Below are 20,794 nucleotides of genomic sequence, written 5' to 3'. Positions count from 1 at the left end.
TGGCCATTTCGGAGACATAGATAGAGCAGGGACAGGAATGTTGTTGCAGGTTTCAGGGTTTAGACTTTTCAGTAAGAACAAGGAAAATGATGAAAGAGGAGGTGATGTGGCGTTGTTAGTGAAGGACAGTATTACAATGGCAGGAAGTGACGGAACAGCACTGGCCACCCTCCAGTCTTATGTCACCTCACCGTCACTGTCGATGACACACATTATCTCGGTTAGGGGTCCCTAGCTTGCCAGAATACCCTGGGATCCACCTGATGAGCTCCTGAGGATTAAGGTACCTCTATCCGTTTGAAGACTTCTAGTGCCTTTTCTTCTCTGATGTGGATTCTTTCCAAATCATCACTATTTATTTCCCATGTTCCCAACTGTTCATGTCTGTCTCCACAGTAAATTCTGACAGGAAATTTTTGTCAACATCCTACCCATCTCCTCTGGTTCCACACCTAGACAGCATTGTTGATCTTTACAGGCCTCTATAATCTCCTTATTTATTCTTTAGCCCTAATGGAACCCTGTCAAAAAGTCTCTGAAACTTCAAATAAACCATATTTTCCCACTACCATTCCCCTCCCTCATTCTTAACTATTCTACTAATTATTCTGCCTAGAGCCATATCAACAAATAAGATCAATAGGCTCATAAAAAGAAATATCTTTTATAAAACATGTCTCCCATTGTTTCTGACAGTCCAGTTATTCTTTATTGTCATATCCTTTCTGATACATTCCAGCACATTTCAAATTTACTGTCAGGCTAACACCATTTGGGTTCAGAGTGTTTGCTCAAAGGATTTTGGGAGTCCCTTGTGAATCAATCTGAAAAAGGTTGCTTTCAGGTTCCATGGGTAGTGGAGAAGGCAAATCAAATGCTGGCATTTATTTCAAAGGGAATGGAGAATTAAAAACAGGGAGGTGTTGCTGAAACTATACAAGGTACGAGTCACACCGCACTCAGAATATTCTGAACAGAATAATTGCATTGAAGGCAGGCGAGAGAATGTTCACTAGACTGATCTTGACAATCGAGGGCTTTGCTCATGAGAAGATCATGAATGGATTGAGTTTGAACTCATTGGCGTTGAGAGGAATGTGTGAAACATTTCATGAAACATTCAAGATTCCGAAGGGTTTTGACAGGGTAGATGCCTGGAAGTTAGAAAATATATTAGTGCTCACCATGGCTTTTTTGACAATGATGTTATTCCAGTCGAATACCATCTGCCTGCAAATGGTCCATATTAATCTACTCACGATATGTTCATATTTCTGTCCAAATGCCACTTGAAAACTTTGCTAACATTTCTGCTTCTACAATCTCCCAAGGCACTTTCTATTCTTTACGTTAAAAAAAACTTGCCTCAGGCAATTTAAACATTTCTCTCACCTTAATCCTATGCACCATTGTATTTGATACTTGCACATTCAAAAAGAAATTTTAACTATTCACATTGTCCTTGCCTCTCCTAAATTTAAATTCCTGTACCTGGTCGCCCCTTAGTCACTTACACTCTGACAAAACAATCTCACCAGAAAGCTAACACACTCTCAAAACATCGAAAACAGTTAATCTGCTTTTGCACCCTTTCCAAATTCTCCATATCCTTCCTATTGTGTGGTAATGAGAACTGCCCGCAGTACACCAATTGTGTCCAAACCAGTCACAAACAGTTAGAGCATGATGTTCAACCCTCGATACTCAAATCTGCAAGTAATGGGAACAGGCTTTCGATGTGCTTTCTTTCCCAACTTATTCACTTGTTTTACCAATTTCAGGCAGCGATGAACATGCACCAAGATCTCTGGATATATCATTGCCCCACAGTCTCCTAACCATCTCACACTTATCCACATGAAACTAAATTTGCTATTTCTCCACCTACCTTTCAAGCTGATGTGCATCCTACTGTAAACTTTGATAGCTTTCCTTCGTGTCTACAACTCCACCAATCATCTTGTCATCTGCAATCATTATCTTTGGCATTCCCTTTGGTTTCTCTAGTGGGAGAAGCTGCAACCAGGTGGCATAAAATTCAACCAAGGGCTCACTCGTTCACCTTACATGATGGCTCAGCGGTTAGCACTGCTGCCTCACAGCGCTAGGGAACCGGGTTTGATTCCAGCCTCGGGTGCCTGTCTGAAGTGTGCACATTCTCCCCGTGTCTGCGTGGGCTTCCTTTGGGTGCTCTGGTTTCCTCCCACAATCCAAAAATGTGCAGATCAGGTAACTTGGCCATGCTAAGTTGCCCACAGTGTTAGGTGCATCAGTTAGAGTTAAATGTAAGGGAATGGGTCTGGATTGGGTACTCTTCAGAGGGACTTGTTGGGCCAAATAGCCTGTTGCCACACTGTAGGGAATCTAATCTAAAGACAGTGATGAGGAGGAATGTGTTCACTCAGAGGATCGTGAATCTGTGGAATTCCTTACTGCAGAGGGCTGTTAAGGCTGGGTCTTTCAGTATGTTTACAGTCGAAATGGCCACATTTTACTTAAGCAGGGAAACAAGGGTTACATGGAAAACACAGGAAAGTAGAGTTTGGGATCATCAGATCTGCCATGATCTCATTCAATTGCAGGAATACCTGATGGACCAAATGGCGAAATTCCACTTCTGTGTCACATGATCTTCACTTAATCAGTATCAACCTCAATGAAAGATTGTATAATATTATGGTTCTGTGCTCACAGAACTTGTTTATAATGAGATTATTCGACATTTATCCTTCCACAGCATTTGATCCAGAATAGCCCATTCTATGTTGTGATAGAAAACCATCTCAGATACAATCTAGGACTCCATCCATTGCAGTTATCCAGTCGGGAATGAGACTCCTATCACACGTCGTGACTTTTGTGCCCTTGCTACAAGTACTTCTAATTTCCTGACTAAAACCATATTTGCATGACCATCACTGGCTGGTGCCTGCAAAAGAATTTCTACTAACAGTTGCTGCCCCTTGTTGTTTCTCAGCTTCAGCCAGAAAGAATCTGCATTTTGATCTTCCAATCCACATGGCTGTCTCACTAATACACTGACTGCATCTGTTCTTCACAACACAACTTGACCTCACTTGGTTTTTTGCCTATTTTGCCTAAATCCCAACAACCCTTTGATATTCACTTCCCAGCCATGGTCATTCTGCAGCCGTACCTTCATATTGACAGTTCAATTATATCAGATCATTTCAGATAATGCTGTCATTCCACCTTCCTTGTCACAAATACAAGGAGTGATTCAGTGATTATGGGGGTAAAGGGACAAATCGGTGTGTTACAGAGACAACAAATCGTATAGGGATTCTAAGATGTTACAGAGTTAAGTACAGACTGAGAATATTAGTGGCTGAAAGGACTTTAGGGATTAGAGGAAGTAACAGAAATAGTGGTGTCTGGAGTAGATTCCAGAGATAGAGCTGGGCGTTGGGAGAGAGAGTGGCAGACAGCCCGAAAGGCAAAGATAAGAGCATTTTAGAGAGAAGACCTAAAGCAACAAACAGAGATATGGAAGGTTGTGGAGACTGAAGAAGTTTACAGGTATCAGAACAGAGAACAAAGAACAAAGAAAATTACAGCACAGGGAGAGGCCCTTCAGCCCTCCAAGCCTGCACCAATCCAGATCCTCTATCTAAACCTTTTGCCTATTTCCTAAGGATCTGTATCCCTCTGATCCCTTCCCACTCATGTGTCTGTCTACATACATCTTAAATGACGCTATGGTACCTGCCTCTACCACCTCCCCAGCCAATGCATTCTGGACACCCACCACCCTCTGTGTAAAGAACTTTCCAGGCATATTTCCCTGAAACTTTTCCCCTCTCACCTTGAACTTGAGACCCCGAGCAATTAATCCCTCACTCTGGGGAAAAAGCTTTTTGCTATCCACCCTGTCTATATCTCTCATGATTTTGTAGACATCAATTAAATCCAACTTCAACCTTCATTTTTCTCATGAAAATACTCCTATTCTATTCAACTTCACTTCATAGCAAGTGCTCACTATACCAGACAACATCCTGGTGAACCTCCTCTGCACCGTCTTCAATACATCCACATCCTCTGGTGATGCGGCAACCAGAACTGTACGCAGTACTCCAAAGTCCTGTACAACTCTGACATGACCTGCCAGTTCTTATACTCAATACCCTGTCCGATGTAGGAAAGCTTGCCGTATGCCTTCTTGACCACTCTATTGAACTCCGTTGCCATCTTCAGGGAACAATTAACCTCAACACCCAGATCTCTATCTACATCAATTTTCTACAGGGCTTTCCCTTTACTGTATAGTTTGCTCTTGATTTGGAACTTACAAAATGTACCATCTCGAATTTGCCCAGATTGAACTCCATCTGCCATTTTTCCGTCCAACTCTCCAATCTATCTATATTCTGCTGTATTCTCTGACAGTCCCCTTCACTATCTGCTACTCCAACAATCTTCGCGTCACCTACAAATGTGCTAATCAGACCACCTTTCTCTTCCTCCCGATCACTTATGTACATCATAAACAATAGTGGTCTCAACACAGATCCCTATGAAACATCATTAGTCACAGTTCTCCATTTTGAGAAACTGCCTTCCACTCCTACTCTCTGTCTCCTGCAGACCAGCCAGGTCTCTATCCAACCGGCTCGCAAACCCTGGACCACATAAAACTACATTTTCTCCATCAGCCCACCATGTGGAACCATATCAAACACCTTACTAAAGTCCATATGTGGCACTTACAACACTTCTCTCATCAGTCACGTTTGTCATTTCCTCAAAGATTTCTGTTAAGTTGTAAAACATGACTTTTCCTGCACAAAACCATGCTGCCTATCACTGATAAACCCTTCTAAATGTCAATGGAACCTATCCCTCAGTATCTTCTCCAGCAGTTCCCCTACCACTGACATCAGGCTCACCGATCTATAATTACCTTGATTATCCCTTGCTGCCCTTCTTAAACAAGAGGAAACATTAGCAATTCTACAGTCCTCCAAGAATTCACCAAGAATTCTACAGTCCTCCAAGAATCAAGCTTGCTGCAAAGTTATCTGTTAATGACCAGCTTTTTCCTCTTTTGTTTCCCTCAGTAACCTGGGATATATCCCATCTGGATCTGGGGACTTGTCTACTCAACATTTTCTCCCTCTTTATGCTGTCTTGACTGAGAGCAGTCAAACGTCTGTCCTGAAACTCATCATCCATCATGTCCCTCTTCTCGGTGAACACTGATGCAAAGTACTTACGAAGACTCTCACCCATTTTCTCTGACTCCATGCATAACTTTCCTCCTTTGTCCTGAGTGGACCAAAACATTCTCTCATTACCCTCTTGCTCCTTATGTGTGAATAAAAGGCTTTGGGATTTTCCTTAACCCCGTTTGTTAAAGATAATTCATAAGTCCTTTTTGTCCTTGTAATTTCTCATTTCAGATCGGTCCTACTTTCCTGACATTCTTCCCAAGCTTTGCCAGTTTTCATCACCTTGACCTTATGTATGCTTTGTTTTTCCTCCTAGCTAGTCTCACAATTTCACCTGTCATCCATCACTCCCTAATCTTGCCAGTTCTATCCCACATTTTCAAAGGAACATGTCTGTCCTACATTATAATCAACCTCTCTTTAATAGCCTCCCACGCATCAAATATGGATTTGCCTTCAAAAAGCTGCTCCCAATCCACATTCCCGACCTCCTGCTAAACTTTGCTATAGTTTACCTTCCCCCAATTTCGCACTCTTCCTTTATGACCACTCTCATCTTTGTTCATAAGTATTCTAAAACTTACGGAATTGTGATAACTATTTCCAAAGTACTCCCCCACTGAATGTTCAACTACTTGGCCAGGCTCATTCCCCCAAACCAGGTCCTTTCTGGCCCCTTCCCAAGTTGGACTATTTACTTACTGCTCTATAAAAAACCTTCTGCATGCTCCCTACAAATTCTGCTCCATCTCGACCTTTAACAATAAGTGAATCCTCGTCATTTTTGGGAAAATTAAAATCTCCTATCACCACCATCCTGCTGCTCCTACATCTTTCCATAATCTGGTTACATATTGTCCCTCTGTCTCATGCTCGTGGTTGGGAGGTCTGTAGTACAGCCCCAACATTGTTACCGCACCCTTCCTATTTTTGAGCTCTGCCCATATTGCCTCACTGATCGGGTTCTCCATAGTGTTCTCCTTCAGCACAGCTGTGATATCCTCTCTGACCGGAAATGCGACTCCTTCAGCCCTTTCACCTTACTCTCTACCCCGCCTGAAGCATTGATATCCTGGGATACTTAGTTACCAATCATGCCCTTCCCTCAACCAGTAAGAGCAATAACATCCCAGTTACTAATCCAAGCCCAAAGTTCTTCTGCCTTACCTACTGCACGAATGCGTCTCAGGCCAGCAGTCTCCTTACGTCATCATCTGCTCTCTGTCTTCTCTTCCCCTTAGTCACGCTGACTTCATTATCCAGCTCCTCACAGACTTTAGTTGTTACCTCCTTACTGTCCACTAACCCTCTCAATTGGTTACTATTTCCCACCACATTAGTTTAAACCTTTCCGAACAAATATATTCTCAAACTTATTTACATAGGAAGGCTGTGAATCTAGCAGCTTTTCCCAGTCAGACTCAGTTACAAACATAGGGAGTATCGCACAAACTGTAGGAGGTTCCAAAGGTGGAGATGGTTGTGAGGGAGGGTGAAGTTTACATCGATGAGGGTGAAAGAGCTGGAGAAGGATATGGAGATAAATAGAGGGATCGAAAAACTGGATGAGCGAACATTGAAAATCAGCCTGACAGGAAGTGGAGCGTCACATGGATTTAAGTAGGTGCTACAGATCAGGAACTCTGCAGGGACTTGAAGGAATTACCCAACTCAGGAAGATTGTAAAAGCTCCACAGGTTGGGAGTGTCATCAGGACTGAAAGAGGTTACACAGAAAGGGAGGGCTTTAGGGGCTGCAGGATTTTCTGAACAAAGTGGAAGTGTTGGAGCAGTTTCCAAAGTCAGGGCAGTTTTTAGGCATAAAAGTAAGATACACTGAAAAATAATGTTTCTGGTGTTAATGTATGAAAGAATCAGAAACTTCATGGGTCTGGATAAACTAAGGGAGTTATGGACAGTTGTTTAGGCTGGAGAAGTTTACACAAGGGGGCGGCATGGTGGCTCAGTGGTTAGCACTCCTGCCTCACAGTACCAGGGTCCAAGGTTTGATTCCACCTCGGCCGACTGCCTGTGTGGAGTTTGCACATTCTCCCTGTATCTGTTTGGGTTTCCTCCAGGTACTCCGGTTTCCTCCTACGGTCCAAAGATGTGCAGGTTAGGTAAATTGGTCATGCTAAATTGCCCATTGTGTTAGGTGCATTAGTCAGAGGGAGATGATTCCGGGTGGGTTACTCTTTGGAAGGTTGGTGAGGACTTGTTGGGCCAAAGGGTCTGTTTCCACACTGTAGGGAATCTAGTCTAAAAAAAACCTCAGAGAGAGACTTGTAGAAATTTGGACATTAGTGACAGCATGGGCTTCAGATACTGACATACATTGGAGGAACGCAAATAGGCCTGACAAATGGAGAGTGAAATAGGGACTGGAGAAGTTTGCAGTTCGAGACTGGAAGACATTACAGATGTAGGGAGGGTTATGGATAGTGGTGGAGGTTATAGATAGGAAGGCTGCAGAGACTGCAGGGGAATCACACTGAGAGGGAGGTTTCTAAACAGGGGAAAGTAACAGATGTAGAGAAAATACAGTGCCTGAAGAAGTTTCAGCAATCATGGTTTCAAGGTGCAAGAAAATGTTACAAAGACAGGGATGGTTGTAGTGATCATAAGAATTTACAAAGAGACAGAGGTCTTTCAACACTGTAGGATGGTATGTAACAGAAATAGGAAGAGTTTAGCAATTGAAGGAAGTTACAAAGACCGGGAGGGTCGAAGGCATTGGAGCAGCTTTGACATATATGGAATGTTCTAGACTTTGAAGGAGGAGGTTACAGTGATAGAGAGCCCTGCCAGAGCTTGAGAAGGTTACACAGATAGGGAGGGTTGTTTGAACTGAAGAAGGTTAAGGAGATGGGGAGTTTAGAGAGAAACAGGGAAAGAGGAACAGATAATAATGAAGCCTGTGATTGTTCTTTTCTGCGTTTCTTGAACACATGAGCCGACTCCACCATTCAATATGATCATGACTGATCATCTAACTCAGTAAAATGTTCCTGCCTTCACTTCATATTCTGATATTGTAGTGACTGGTGGCACTTAGTGATGCAGAGGGCTGCAGTAACTGGAAGGGATTTAACCGAGATAGGGAGGATTGTGGAGGCTGTAACAGGTGACAGAGTTAGGAAGCATTTTACAGAGGAACAGAGGTATGTAGGAATGGGACATGGTTACAGTCACAGGGAGGATTATGGGAGCTCATGTAGGTAATGGACATAAATTGTGTCATCATGTCTGGAGGAGGTTAAAGGTGTAAAGGTTTGTATTGATTGAAGGAGATTACATGCAAAGGGAGGGAAGTTTGCAGTGATCGAGTGTGATTTAGAGACAGGAGGAGTTGAAAGTCATCTTTGGACTGCAGAGACTAAATTATGTGATAAGGAGAGTAACTCTGGATGGTGTCCAGAGACAATGAAGATTCTAAAAGCTGGTGGAGGTTATAAAGGTAGAGAGTTTTTTTTGTAGAGAGAGGGGAAGGTGTCATAGATAGTGAGGTTCATAAGAGCATGACATGGTTACATACGTAGGAAGGTTTTTTTTCCAGCCTGCAAGGGATTACACTGACAGAGCTGGCTCAAGGGACTAATAATTCTTTTTCACAGATAAGGAGGGCTATAGGGTCTGAAGAAAATTACACAGATAGGGACAGATATAGGATTAAAGGCAAATACAGAAACATGGAGGGTTGTATTGGTAGGAGGAGTCAACTGGGATAGGCAGGACTGTAGGGGTTTACAGAGATAGGGAAGGTACTGTCTACTGGGGAAGGTTACACTGATTCGAATTGGAGAAGCTTGACAGGGATAGAGAGTTTTCTGTGGACCAGAGGAAGTTACAAACAAGGTGACGATAATGAAGCCTGGGATCTTTCTCTTCTGTGTTCTTTGTCCTGTATTGTAAAATATCGTGTCCTCAGTCATTGACTATAGAAATCCTCTACCTCATCCCTCTCCTGTTTATTGTGAGTGATCTTACCGTGCTGCAGGACTGGGTAAAGGATCCAGACCTCTCTCTCCATCTGACATACAGGAGGCTGGAAGAACACAGTAAACCAGGCAGCCTGGCTTGTTGTGTTCTCCCAGCCTCCTGTTTGTCTGCTTTGGATTCCAGCATCTGCAGATTCTTTTGTCTCTCTCCATCCCTCTGGCCCACAAACCACCTTCACAGAGGCGAGAGACGAGGCAAGAGTTGGAAATTCTGTTGAGTCAGGAAGTCCTTGACAGCAATAATGAGGGCTCTGGAGGCTACACATGATTAAAGGGATAGAACAAAGACCAAAGAAAATTAGAGCACAGGAACAGGCCCTTCGGCCCTCCAAGCCTGTGCCAATCCAGATCCTCGATCTACAACTTGCACGTATTTTCTCCGGCTCTGTATCCCTTTATTTCCTGCCCATTTATATGTCTGTCGACTACATCTTAAATGATGCTATCGTGCCCACCTCTACCACCTCCGCTGGCAACGTGTTCCAGGTACCCACCACCCTCGGCAGAATGACCTTTCCACACACATCTTCCTATAAACTTTTCCCCTCTGACTTTGAACTCGTGACCCCTAGTAATTGAGTCCCTCACTCTGGGAAAAAAGCTTCTTCCTATCCACCCTGTCTATGCCTCTCTATCAGGTCCCTGCTCAACCTCCGTCTTTACTGTGAAAATAATCCTCTTTTACTAAACCTCTCCTCATAACTAGCACCCTCCAAACAGACAACATCTTACTGAAACTTGTCTACACCCTCTCCAAATCATTCATGTGGCGACCAGAAATGTACACAGTATTCCAAATGTGGCCAAAACAAAGTCTTATACAACTGTATACCCCGTCCAATGAAGGAAAGTATGCCGTATGCCTTCTTGACCACTCTTTTGACCTGCATTGCCAACTTCAGGAAACAATGCACCTGAACACCCAGATCTCTCTCTACATCAGTTTTCCTCAGGACTTTTCCATTTACTGTATAGTTTGCTCTTGAATTGTATCTTTCAAAATCCATCACATCACATTTATCAGAATCGAATTGCATCTGCCATTTCTCCACCCAACTCTCCAATCTATCTATATTCTGCTGTAATCTCTGACAGTCCCCTTCTGTATTTGTGACTCCACCAATCTTAGTGTCACCTGCAAACCTGTTAATCACACCATCGATATCTTCCTCCAGATCATTCAGTACAGATCCTTGTGAAACACCACCAGTCACAATTCTCCATTTTGAGAAACTCCCTTCCACTGTTACTTTCTGTCTCCTGTTGCCCAGCCAGTTTTCCGTCCATTGACCTGGGAACCCATGCGACTTCAACTTCTTCATCAGCCTACCATGGGGAATATTATCAAATGCCTTAAAAAGGGATGGATTCAGGTACTGGAGAAGGCTACAGAGACAGGAATGGTTTTCGCGATTGAATGAAGTTAGTAATACTGTAGACACTGGGTGAGGTGAGTAACAGTTGTTCAGACTGAAGGAGGTTCCAGATAGAAACAGCTGTAGGGACTGAAGTTGGACACAGCAATCAAAAGGGTATCACTATTTCATGGATGGTTTTCATGGCTTTTGGAGGTTACAGTGTTAAGAAGGTTAATAGTGACAGGAGGAGGTAGAGTTAAGGAGGATTGTAGTGACGGGTGAAGTTCACAGAGGCAGTGGAGATTGCAGAGACCGGATGAGATTGCAGACATAGGGAGGAATTGGTGGCTTCAGATCACTATAAAAAAGGGAGGGTTGAAGGATTAAAGCAGGTTTCACAGGCAGGAACGGCTATAGGGACAGGAGGAGTATATACAGACAGGGAGGTCAGTAGGGATGATCGAGGGTCACAGAGGTCATGAGGCACTGTCTGACAGGAAGCAGGACTGTTATAGAGACTGGCGAGAGTTACAGTGATGTCATGTGCTGTAAGGGGCTAGAATAAGGTGCACAGATGGGGAGGTTGGTAGAGGCTGCAGAATGTTATACTGACAGGGTGGACTATAGGTCCGGGACAAGATGACAGAAATAGGTATTATTGTAGTGACTGGAGGAGGAGAAGGCAGAGATTGGAAATGTTATGGAGATTGGAGTAATTTACAGAGAGAAGAAGGGTAATCAGCATTGGAGTAGGTTTCAAATGTACTGAGGGATTGTTGGGAGAAGAGGGAGCTCACAGAGATAGGAAGGTTTTGTGTGCATTTGTGGGACTTGGGCATAACTGGCTGGCCAGCATCGATAGCCCATCCCTACTTGCCCTTGAGAAGGTGGGGGTGAGATGCCATCTTGAATTGCTGCAGTCCCCTTGCTGTGGGTTGACCCACAATGCCAGCAGGGAGGTAATTCCGGAATTTTGATCCAACTCAGCAAGTACAATGCACCCCACAAACTTAAGTGTCTGTGTGTGTGTGTGTGTGTGTGTGTCTGTGTGTCTGTGTGTGTGTCTGTGTGTGTCTGTGTGTGTGTGTGTGTCTGTGTGTGTGTGTGTGTCTGTGTGTGTGTGTGTGTCTGTGTGTGTGTGTCTGTGTGTGTGTGTCTGTGTGTCTGTGTGTGTGTCTGTGTGTCTGTGTGTGTGTCTGTGTGTGTGTGTCTGTGTGTGTGTGTCTGTGTGTGTGTGTCTGTGTGTGTCTGTGTGTCTGTGTGTGTCTGTGTGTCTGTGTGTGTGTCTGTGTGTGTCTGTGTGTGTGTGTGTGTAGTGGGGGAGGGGGGAAATGGTTATGAGTATCTGTGAGAGAGTGTGTGCATGTGTATAAGTCTGAGTGTAAAGGAGTATAAGTCTGTGAGAGGATGCGTGAATGTGTGAGTGTATGTGTGAGCATATGAGAGAGAGCTTGTGTATGACAGAAGATCTGTGTGAGTATATGGGTCTGTAGGTGTGTCCCAAAGTCCGCCTTGAAGGACCGTCACCCGAATGTCCGTGGTCGAATGTCCCAGCCTGTTGAAGTGTTCTCTGACTGGGAGGGAGCTCTCCTGTCTGTTGATTGTTGTGCAGTGTCCATTCATCCATTGCCATAGCCCCTGCTTGGTCTCACCAATGTACCATGCCTCAGAGCATCCTTACCTGCAGGGTACGAGATAGAAAACATTGGCTAAGTCGCCTGAGGTACCTGCCGCATACACGGTGGGAGGTGTCCTCACACGTAATGGTGGTGTCCATGTTGAGACTCTGACACGTCTTGCAGCATCGACCATGACAATGTTGTGTGGGGTTGTCCTGAAAGCCAGGCAGTTTGCTGCTAAAAATGATCTGTTTGAGGTTTGTTGGTTGTTTAAATGTGAAAAGTGGATGTATAGGGAAGATCTTGACATGGTGCTCATCCCCATTAGTAATGTGCTGCAGGCTGCGAAGAATATGGTGTAGTTCTTCGGCTCCTGCGAAGTACTGGACAATGAAGGGGACCCTGTCGGGTGCAGCTCATATCCTCCTGAGGAGGTCATTACGGTCTCTCGCTGTGGCATATCACAACTGGTGGTTGATGAGTTGAGCATCATAGCGCATTCTTATGAGGGCGTCCTTGAGTACTTTCAGGTGCCCATCACGTTTTTCCTCATCTGAACAGGTCCTGGCATGTATTAGTTTTGCAGCCACAAGGTCATGCTATTAAGCACCTAGAGTATTGTGTACAGTTCTGATCACTGCATTATACCAAGGATGTGGAAGCTCTGGAAAGGGTTCAGAGGAAATTGACTAGGATGTTGCGTGGTATGGTAAGGCTGAGGGAACTGAGGCTGTTTTCATTGGAGAGAAGGAAGTTGAGAGATTTTTAAGATTAGATTCCCTACAGTGTGGAAACAGGCCCTTCAGGCCAGCCAGTCCATACCAACCCTCCGAAGAGTAACCCACCCAGACCCATTTCCCTGTGACTAATGCACCTAACACTATGGGCAATTTAGCATGGCCAATCCACCTGGCCTGCACATCTTTGGACTGTGGGAGGAAACCAGAGCAAACTCACACAGACATGGGGAGAATGTACCAACTCAGTTGCCCGAGCTAGAATCAAACCTGGGACCCTGGTGCTGTGAGGCAGCAGTGCTAACCACTGAGCCACCATGCCACCCGACATGGTGACTTAATCGAGACCTATAAGATAATCAGAGGGTCATATTGGGTGGACAGTGAGAGTCTTTTTCCTCAGATGGTGAAGGCTAACACAAGGGGACATAGATTTAAATTGAGGGGTGGTAGTTTTAGGACAGATATCAGAGGTAGTTTTTTTACTCAGAATAGTAGGAGCATGGAACATCCTGCCTGCTACAGTGATAGACTCACCAACGTTAAGGGCACTTAACTGGGCATTGGACATGCATATGGGTTATAGTGGCGTGGCATGGTATAGGTTAAATGGGCATCAGGTTAATTTCACAGGTCTGCACAACAGTGAGGGCCAAAGGGCCAATATTCGATGTTATTTTCTATATTCTAATTGTAATTCTACTGAAAGGCCACCCCTCATCCCCTCGATTAGATTCTAGCTTGTAACTCTGTGCTGTCCCTGTCCTCGGAATGTTTGATAGGGACAGCAGAGATGGAGCTTCAATTTCTATCTAATTCCGTGCTGGAACTGTTCTGAGATTGTTTGATCAGGACAGTGTTATGGGAGATAATATTCCACATCTCACATTGTGTCAGAGTCTCCTGAGTGGTTGATGTGAACAGGGTGCAGGTGAGTCCTCTGACTGCTTGATGGGTGACAGTGCAGATGGAGATTTAAACTGTACCCCAACCTTATTGTGGAGAAAATGAAGATGCTGGAGATCAGAGTCGAGAGTAATGTGTTGGCAAAGCACAGCAGCTCAGGCAGCATCTGAGGAGCAGGAGAATCGACGGTTTGGGCATAAGGCCTTCATCAGGAACCAGGAGAATCAATGCTTCGTGCATAAGAATTTCGGGCGTTATGACCGAAACATTGATTCTCCTGCTTCTCAGATGCTTCTTGACCTGCTGTGCTTTTCCAGCACCACACTCTTGACCCAAACCTTATGGTCCCTGTCCTGGGCATATTTGATGGTGATAATGTATAGGAAGCTTTACTTTATATTGAACGCTATGCTGGATCTGTCCTGGGAGGGTTTGATGGAGGACAGTGTTGACAATTTAAAAGTGGGAAAGCAATTTTACTTTCAGGTTAAAAAAGAAGAGGTTGAACACAGTACAGGAATATAAAATTAGGAGAGGCAATGACAATGTGAATAGTTGAAATTTCTTTTTGAATGTGCAAGTATCAAATACAATGGTGCATAGGATTAAGGTGAGATGGAAATGTTTAAATGAGATGCCTGAGGCAAGTGTTTTTTTTACGTAAGGAATAGAAAGTGCCCTGGGAGATTGTAGAAGCAGAAATGTTAGCAAAGTTTTCAAGTGGCATTTAGACAGAAATATGAACATATAGCGAGTAGAGTAATATGGACCATTTGCAGGCAGATGGTATTCGACTGGAAATAACATCATGGTCAAAAAAGCCATGGTGAGCACTAATCTATTTTCTAACTTCCAGACAACTACCCTGTCAAAACTCTTTGGAATCTTGAATGTTTCATGAAATGTTTCACACATTCCTCTCAACTCCAATGAGTTCAAATTCAATTCCATTCATGATCTTCTCATGAGCAAAGCCCTCGATTGTCAAGATCAGTCTAGTGAACCTTCTCTCGCCTGCCTTCAATGCAATTATTCTGTTCAGAATGTTCTGGATGTGGTCTGACTCGTACCTTGTATAGTTTCAGCAACACCTCCCTGTTTTTATTCTCCATTCCCTTTGAAATTTGATTTGCCTTCTCCACTACCCGTGGAACCTGAAAGCAACCTTTTTCAGATTGATACACAAGGGACTCCCAAAATCCTTTGAGCAAATACTCTGAAACCAAATGGTGTTAGCCTGACAGTAAGTTTGAAATATGCTGGAATGTATTAGAAAGGATATGACAATAAAGAATAACAGGACTCTTAGGAACAATGGGAGACATGTTTTACAAAAGATATTTCTTTTTATGAGCCTGTTTGATTTTATTTGTTGGTATGGCTATAAGCAGAATAATTAGTAGAATAGTTAAGAATGAGGGAGGGGAATGGTGGTGGGGGAATATGGTTTATTTGAAGTTTTAGGAGCTTTTTGACAAAGTTCCACAAGGGCTAAACAATAAATAAGGAAAGAATAGAGGCCTGTAAAGATTAACAATGCCGTCTAGGTGTGGAACCAGAGGAGATGGGTAGGATATTAACAAAAATTTCCCATCAGAATTTACTGTGGAGAAAGACATGAACAGTTGGGAACATGGGAAATACATAGTGATGCTTTGGAAAGAATCCACAACAGAGAAGAGATGGTGCTGGAACTCTTCAAATGAATAGAGGTAGCTTAACCCTCAGGAGCTCATCAGTTGGATGCCAGGGTGTTCTGGCAAGCTAGGGACCCCAGACCGAGATTATGTGTGTAATCGACAGTGATGGTGAGGTGCCATAAGACTGGAGGGTAGCTAATGCTGTTCCATCACTTCCTGCCATTGTAATACTGTCCTACACTAACAACGCCACATCTCCCCCTCTTTCACTATCTTCCTTGTTCTTACTGAAACATCTAAACCCTGAAACCTTCAACAACATTCCTGTCCCTGCTCTATCTAAGTCTCCGAAATGGCCATAACATTGAAGTCCCAAATACCAACACATGCTGCATGTTTACCCACCGTATTCCGGATGTTCCTGGTGCTGAGGTAGATGCACTTCAAACCACCTTCCTGCTCGCAGGTACATTCTTTCGACCTTGAAATCTTATTGATGACCTCACTACTCCCAACCTCATGTAGAGTGGAGCTACAATTCAGGTTCCCAGCTGAATTAGTTTAAACTCTCTCAAACAGCACAAGCAAATTTCCCTCCCAGGATATTGGTACCCTTTGGTTCAGGTGTAAACAATCCCATTTGTAGAAGTCCCACTTACCCCAGAACGAGCCTCAATTATCCAAGTATCTGAGTCCCTCCACCCTGCACCATCCCTGTAGCCATGTGTTCAACTCCTCTCTCTTCCTATTCCTCACCTCGACAGCATGTGGCACGGTTAACAAACCAGAGATAACAACTCTGTTTGTTCTAGCTCTAAGTTTCAACCATAACTCCCTGAATTTCTCCCTTAAATCCCAACCCCTTCTCCTACCTGTCATTGGTGCCTATGTGGACCATGACTTGGGGCTGCTCCCCATCCCCCCTCAAAGAATCCAAAAACGTGATCCAAGACATCACAAACCCTGGCACCTAGGAGGAAACACACCAACTGTGATTCCACTCTGTTGATAAGACATGACATTTCCTGCACAAAACCATGTTGCCTATCTCTGATAAACCCATTTTCAGCCAAATGGGATTAAATTCTATTCCTCAGTATCTTTTCCAGTAGTTTCCCTACCACGGATGTCAGGCTCATTGGTCTATAATTATCTGAATTACTCCTGCTACCCTTCTTAAACAAGGGGCAGAATTAGTAATTATCTAGTCCTCCGGGACCTCACCTGTGTTTAAGGATGCTGCAAAGATAACTGTTAAGCCTCCAGCTATTTCCAATCTCGCTTCCTGCAGTAACCTGGGACAGATTCCATCCAGGCAAAAGTGAGGACTGCAGATGCTGGAAACCAGAGTTTGTATCAGACTGGTGCTGGAAAAGCACAGCAGGTCAGGCAGCATCCAAGGAGCAGGAAAATCGATGTTTCAGGCAAAAGCCCTTCATCAGGATTCACCTGATTTCAGCACTACTCTGATCTAGATTCCATCCAGACCTGGGGACTTGTCCACCTCAATGCCTTTTAGAATACCCAACACTTTCTCCCTCCTTATGTTGATTTGACCTAGAGTACTCAAAGATCTATCCCTAAACTCCATATCCATCATGTCCCTCTCTTCGATGAATACTGACACAAAGTACTCATTAAGAATGTCATCCATTTTCTCTGACACCACACATTTCTTTCCTACTTTGTCCTTGAGTGAGCCAGTCAATTCTCTCGTCAGCCTCTAGTTCCTTATATATGAATAAAAGGCCTTGGGATTTTCCTTAACCCTTTTGGCTAAAAGGTATCTCATGACCCCTTTTAGCCCTCTTAATTCCTCATTTCGGATTGGTCCTGCATTCCCAATATTCTTCCAAAACTTTGTCTGTCTTCAGTCACCTTGACCTTATGTTTATTTCCTAATTCTTCTTAGCTAGTCTCACAGTTTCAACTGTCATCCTTGGTTCCCTAATCTTGCCAATTTCATGCCTCAATTTCACAAGAGCATGTCGCTTTTGCAATCTAATCAACAACAACAATCTGCCATTCCAAGATGTCATAGCAGAGCCAACGCTCAATGGGGAACTTCAAACGTGTATCAACAGGAAAACAACATGCACGGGCCAAATACTGAACAATGGAAGCAATCATCTTAAAACCCACAAACGAAACTGCATTCGGCCATTATTTCAATAAGCCATCACACACTACAGCACCGAGGAACTACGAAGAGCAGAAGAGAATTACCTATACATTGTATTCAAGAAGAATGTGTACCCAGTAAATACAGTCCACCGGTTCCTCAGCAACAAACCAAAATAAGCAAACACAGCATGCCCAGAAACCCTAGCCACTTTACAACAAAAAGATCTCTGAAATAATATCCAGCCTACTCAGACCACTTGGCATCACGGTAGCCCACAAACCTAACAACGCACTTAAACAGCAGCGAATTAACTTAAATATCCCGTGACAAACAACAAGCAAAACGAATGTCACTTACAAAATACCTTGCAAGGACTGAAGCAAACACTACATGAGACAAACAGGCAGAAAACTAGCTACCACAATACATGTACATCAAAATGATATGACCCACTATCACGAGTACATACAGACAAAGAAGGACACCACCTTGACAATACATCCATCCCAGGACAGGTAAAGCTGAGATACACACAAGAATTCCTTGAAGCAAGGCATTCCAACCAGAACTCTATCAATAAACACATTGATTTGGACTCCATCTCCCATCCTCTGAGAAAAAGAACTGGAAATGACATCACCCACTCAAAGAAACCTAAACACATAAATAGAAAGCGGAACAGGCCACCAGTGCTTCACTGGAGACTCACTGTTAATGTTACCGAGTGTGGTGACGAAACGTCTGACAACAAACCTTCCAGATAAGTGAGCAGACTTACATCCGAAATCTCTACCTGAGCTACAAATCTGCTCAAAAATTGATTTCCATTTATCCTTCCACTACTACTCTCTGTCACCTGTTGCCCAGCCAGTTCTCTATCCATCTTGCTCGTACACCCTGGGCCCCATACGACTTCACTCTCTCCATCAGCCTAACATGGGGACTCTTATCAAACGCTTTATACTGTTTTTTTAAATAAATATTTGTGTCTTGAAATCTCTTATGTTCTTTCAATTGATATTATGGGAGGTATCAAGTTATTATAGTAAGGGAATAATTGGTTTTCTTTGCACAGCTTCAGGGAGGAACTTCAAAATTTGTCACCCTTGGCAACAGTTTGAAGGAAACCAAATCGCGTACTGACTCACAAAACGCAAAAGGTGAAAAGAAAGCAGGTAAGTCATCCTTTATGTTCCTTATCAGAAATGAAACATTCTGAAATTGTAATACATAAACTTTAAACTATACAACTAAGTCTGATTCATCTTTGCACAAGCTGGCACTTTGTCCTCAATATGCTGTGAAACAGTTCTCCTTACAATTATAATGAAGGTATCAGCTTATGCATGTTTGAAGCTATAATCATGTGGTGTTTGCACGTACACATGTGTTGCTTTCTGAATAGAATATTTCTATGTGTAAGATGAGTGAACTTGTGGGCTGGGTTCGTATGCATAAACATTTCCTATGTGGGAGGAATAAGGGAGGACTGCAGATGCTGGAGATTAGAGACATGAGTGTGGGACTGGAAAAACACAGAAGATCATGCAGCATCCAAGGAGCAGAAGAATCGATATTTCGGGCAAAAGTCCTTCATCCGGAATCATTTCCCATGCCTGGTAAATACATCCAACATCTTGCTTCAAACATTGGTATTTTTCAATGTTCACAAAGTCAGGGACTGAGGTCTGCAATTGTTCTTTTTTTTAGGATAGGGAAGGAAGAACTGAACCCAGGTTATATAATAACTCAGATAGCCATCATCTGTGCAGCTGGCTGAATAGAGTATTCATGACAGTGCCCTTTGTCTCTGCCCTAGTCCTAAATCAGCCATTTATTCTTATCCCATTTTCTACCACATAGCCCACAGCCATCCAGGTATTTTTAATCAACATATTCTGACACATGATGACATTTGTCTGGCACAGGTGGAGCTCAAACCCAGATGTCCTCGCTCAGCACATGACCCTTTTAAAGAATTTGCATTTCTTGGTGCTTTAATCTATCTATTCAGACAGACTTATGTCTACCTTCTGAAGCAGGAAGAACCTGACCTGGATCCCATGCCCCAAAGATAGGAATGATATCTACACAATGCCACAAAAGCACCACCCTAAACCACATCCCCACCCAGGAGCTTTGGGTGCTAAGGCAGTTCAAGAGTCCATTAAAATAGATCTTCAATATCTCGAGGGTTCCTGTCTCTGCCAATCTTTTAAGCAGTGAGTTGTAGATACCCACCACCTCTTGGATGAAGTGTTTTTCCTCAATTCCCCTCTAAACATTCTGTTTCTTGTATTACACTGTAGCCCCTGATTATTAACGAAGAAGGAAATAAACTTTTCCATGCCCTTTTCAATCTTTACGCTTTAACCAGATTCCCCCTCAGCCTTCTGTGCTCTATTGAAGACATCCCCAACTTATTTAGTTCCTTTCCATAACTGAATTCTTCCAGAACAGACAATAGCCTGGGCAACAGGAATCTCATGTGCATCCTCTTGTGTACAGTTACATACTTGCTATCATGTGGTGACAAGAACTTTACACGGTATTCCATCTGTACCTTAACTAGTGTTATTTTCAATTCCGTCATTATCTCCTTGCTCTTACATTCAATGCCTTCACCCCAATAAAGGCAACTATACAATAGCTGCTTTAACGTCCTTATCCACTGGTCCTCCTGCATTCAAGAATATATCTGATCCTCTGTACTTCCCAAAATTTTAATTTAACATGCATTGTCCTGACTTATTAATCCACCCAAAACACTTCACCTGTCACGTTTCAGGACAGAATTCTACTTGTCTCTGCACAGGCTTGTCACCATCTGTGTTATCTTAGACACTAAGACATTTTGTGATTGACCACATCTTCAAATGTTGTGTTGCCTGTGAACTTACTGTTCACACTTGGAACATTCGTGTCTTTATTATTAATGTGTACAGCAGTAAGGGACCACCACTGTACCTGTGATATATCGCTGGGTGAAAGACTCCAGTTGCAGAGGCCCCCTTCAAACATCATCCTTACCTTCTGCCATGAAGCCAATGTTGGATCCAATTTGCCAATGGCAGTGGATCTCTTAGGATTTTCACTTCTTAACCAACCTTCCATATGAGACCCCTAAACGAATCCTTGGAGTGAGACAATCCCTATGAAGGGACATTAAGAAGGACAATTTTCTTGAGCTTAGAAGAATGAGACTTAATCTTACTGAGAC

Source organism: Chiloscyllium punctatum, chromosome 24 (assembly GCF_047496795.1).
Source record: "Chiloscyllium punctatum isolate Juve2018m chromosome 24, sChiPun1.3, whole genome shotgun sequence".
Classification (NCBI taxonomy): domain Eukaryota; kingdom Metazoa; phylum Chordata; class Chondrichthyes; order Orectolobiformes; family Hemiscylliidae; genus Chiloscyllium; species Chiloscyllium punctatum.
Note: the sequence above shows the minus strand (reverse complement) of the source record.